Consider the following 4081-nt stretch of genomic DNA (forward strand, 5'->3'; position numbering starts at 1 on the left):
TCTTGATCTCCTGACCTCGTGATCCGCCCATCTCGACCTCCCAAAGTGCTGGGATTACAGACTTGAGCCACCGCGCCCGGCCAAAAACCACTTTTATTATTAAAAGTTTTAAACACACGAAGGTAGAAAGAATGTTATAATGAACCTCTATGTACCTATCACGCAGCTTTAACAATTATCAACTCTGCCTGGTGCGGTGGCTCATGCCTGTAATCCCAGCACTTTGGGAGGAAGAGGTGGGTGGATCACGAGGTCAGGAGTTCAAGACCAGCCTGTGGTGGCTCATGCCTGTAATCCCCGCACTTTGGGAGGAAGAGGCGGGTGGATCACGAGGTCAGGAGTTCAAGACCAGCCTGGCCAAGATGGTGAAACCCTGTCTCTACTAAAAATACAAAAAAAATTAGCTGGACACAGTGGCAAGCGCCTGTAATCCCAATTACTCGGGAGGCTGAGGCAGGAGAATCGCTTGAACTCGGGGGGCAAGGTTGGAGCGAGCCGAGATCATGCCACTGCACTCCAGCCTGGGTGACAGAGTGAGACTCCATTTCAGAAAAAAAAAAAAAATTATCAACTCATTGCTATTTTTGTTTCAATGTTCCACATATTCCTCACCACGCACACCCTTATTCTCTGCCACTTGAATCATTTCCAAAACTTTGTGATGGCGTGGGTTTCCTTGCCCAATGGGGCAACTAGCCTCTTTTCACAATGTCTATTTGATCATGTGGACAGTCACATATTATTATGCCATATAGTAGGAATACCTGGGTCCCACCCATCCTTTCTTTTTTGTTCATTTCTTTCTCTACTGAGTGGCAGCAAGTCTGAGGCAGTGGATTTGTGCTACTTTTTTGGTTTAGCTATCTATAGATGACACCATGAACAGATCCTGACTTGGTAGATGGGTTAATTTGAACACCTCCTAGTTAAATAGCAAGGGGGAGGGGACAAACTGAATGCCAAACATCCCCATTCCCATCCCTGCACATTAGAAGAGAAGGGGGAAGAGATGATTGACACTACTATGAGCTCTGTTTGCTACCTCCCACCTCCCTGAGTTAGATTTATAGAAGCCTTACAAAGAGATTACTGGACTCAAAGATGTCAGTTTTCTGAAAATAGAATATAAAAGTACTCAGTGCCATTTTTGTTCTCAGCTGTAAGTTCTGTCAGGAAATACATGGAAGACAAGAAAGATACTGCTTAACACATCTATCACCATGTTACACATATAAACTCAAGAAATGCAGGAAATGGCTCCATTGCTGCACTGCTGTTCTGCCTTGCAAGAGAGCTCTGGCACAGAATGTGGGTCCAGAGACCTGGCTCTGCTTGCAGTAGCTCCCCCTTGCCCTATTTCATTCTGCAGGGCCACCAAGGCCCCGGGACACTGCAAGTGCTAAAGCTACAGACCGTTTGGTTGCAACGTGGAGTCCCTCAGGTGTATAGACTCTCATAGACTCTCTCTCTCTCTTTTTTTTTTTTTTTGGAGGTGAAGTTTCGCTCTTGTTGCCCTGGCAGGAACACAATAGCACGATCTCATCTCGCTGCAACCTCTGCCTCCTGGGTTCAAGCAATTCCCCTGCCTCAGCCTCCCAAGTAGCAGGGATTACAGGTGTCCGCCACGATGCCCAACTAATTTTTGTATATTTAGTAGAGACAGGGTTTCACCATGTTGACCAGGCTGGTCTTGAACTCCTGACCTCAGATGATCCACCCCTCAGTCTCCCAAAGTGCTGGGATTACAGGCGTGAGTCACTGCGCCTGGGCTAGACTCTCTTTTTAAAGATTGACTGGAGATCATCATGACGGATGGGAGGCAGAACTAGACTGCAGCTCTGACTTTGATGGACAGAGCGGTGTGCGGAGGCTTGCACCATGAATTTTAGCTTCAGATCAACTGCAAGAACAGACCACCAATCTTGAGAGGACCCACAGACTCTCTGACGGAAGCAGACTGCTCCTCCAGGACCCTGGAGACACCCCAAATATTGTGAGAGCCCAAACTGCAAAAGTGGGAAAGGTAGATCCTCCTGTCCCAAACACACGCCCTCTCTGGAGAAATTGAAGGACTGTTTGCAGGAGAAGTTTCTGATCTTACCTGGAGCTGAGTCAATTAGAGAGCCCAGTGAAATACAGGCATAGAGGAAGCAGCAGGAAAGGCCCTGGGAACTTGCTGGGTCCCCAGCATGCCATTCCTGCCTGAAACCACAGGGATCTATCAGGAGAGTGGGCAGAAGAGTGAGGGACACCACCACAGGGAGAAGGAAGTGTCCAGCTGAACTTTGTGACAATTCGAACCTGGTGAGAAGTCTCCTGGCCAGAACTCAAGGGAGGGTGCAAATCGGTGTGCAGACTCCACAGACGGGGGAAGAACTAAAGCCCTTTTCTTTTGCAGCTGGGAGGAGGGTAGCCTGGGGCAAGTTCTCAAGCCCAGCTCACCCACTGCCCAAAAAAAAAGACTTGAAGCTGTTAGGGGGTGCATAGTGGGAATGAGACTAGCTCTTCAGTTTGTGTGGGAAGTGGGTAAGGCCCGTGACTGTGCTTTCTTTCCCCCACTTCTCTGACAAACTGCATGACTCAGCAGAGGCTGCTATAATCCTCCTAGGTACACAACTCCATTGACCTGGGAACCTTACCCCATCCCCCACAACAGCCACAGCAAGACGGGCCCAAGAATAGTCTGAGCTCAGACACACCCAGCCCTGCCCCCACCTGATGGGCCTTCCCTATCCACTCTGGCAGCTGAAGACAAAGGGCATATAATCTTGGGAGTTCAAGGGTCCCACCCACCACTGGTTCCTCTCCATACTACCATAGTTGATGTTTTGTTTTCTGGAAAGCGCCACCTCCTGGCAGGAGGCCAACCAGCACAAAAATAGAGCATTAAATCACCAAAGCTAAGAACCCTCACAGAACCCGCTGCGCTCCCCTGCCACTTCCACCGAACAGGCACTGGTATCTATTCTGTGCGGACAACTCCCAGTACCAGCCCAGAGCCGGGTAGACGTGCTGGGTGGCTAGACCCAGAAGAAAGACAACAATCACTGCAGTTTGGCTCACAGGAAGCCACATCCATAGGAAAAGGGGAGAGTACTACATCAAGGGAACAACACCCCGTGGCTCACAGGAAGCCACATCCATAGAAAAAGGGGAGATCCATGGGACAAAAGAATCTGAACAACAGCCTTCAGCCTTCGACCCTCCCTCTGACAGAGCCTATCCAAATGAGAAGGAACCAGAAAACCAACCCTGGTAATATGACAAAAAAAAAGGCTCTTTAACACCCCCCAAATAATCATAGTAGCTCACCAGCAGTAGATCCAAACCAAGAAGAGAGCCCTGATTTACCTGAAAAAGAATACAGGAGCTTAGTTATTAAGCTAATCAGGGAGGCACCAGAGAAAGGCGAAGCCCAGGGCAAAGAAATCCAGAAAACAGTACAAGAAGTGAAGAGAGAAATATTTAGGGAAATAGACAGCATAAAGAAAAAACAATCAAAACTTCAGGAAACACTGGACACACTTATAGAAGTGCAAAATGCTCTGGAAAGTCTCAGCAACAGAATTTGAACAAGTAGAAGAAAGAAATTCAGAGCTCGAAGACAAGGTCTAACAAAGACAAAGAAAAAAGAATAAGAAAATATGAGGCTGGGCACAGTGGCTCACGCCTGTAATCCCAACACTTTGGGAGAGGTCACAAGGTCAGGAGATTGAGACCAGCCTGGCCAACAGGGTGAAACGCCATCTCTACTAAAGATACAAAAATTAGCTGAGTGTGATGGTGCGTGCCTGTAATCCCAGCTACTCAGGAGGCTGAGGCAGGAGAATCGTTTGAACCAGGGTGTCGGAGGTTGCAGTGAGCCGAGATGGTGCCATTGCACTCCAGCCTGGCGACAGAGCAAGACTCCATCTCAAAAAAAAAAAAAAAAATTAGCTCGGCGTCATGGCACATGCCTGTAATCTCAGCTACTCGGGAGGCTGAGGCAGGAGAATCGCTTGAACCAGGGTGTCGGAGGTTGCAGTGAGCCGAGATCGCACCACTGCACTCCAGCCTGGTGACAGAGTGAGACTCTGTCTCA

This window comes from Colobus angolensis, unplaced genomic scaffold (assembly GCF_000951035.1).
Source record: "Colobus angolensis palliatus isolate OR3802 unplaced genomic scaffold, Cang.pa_1.0 Scaffold119, whole genome shotgun sequence".
NCBI classification, from domain to species: Eukaryota; Metazoa; Chordata; class Mammalia; order Primates; family Cercopithecidae; genus Colobus; species Colobus angolensis.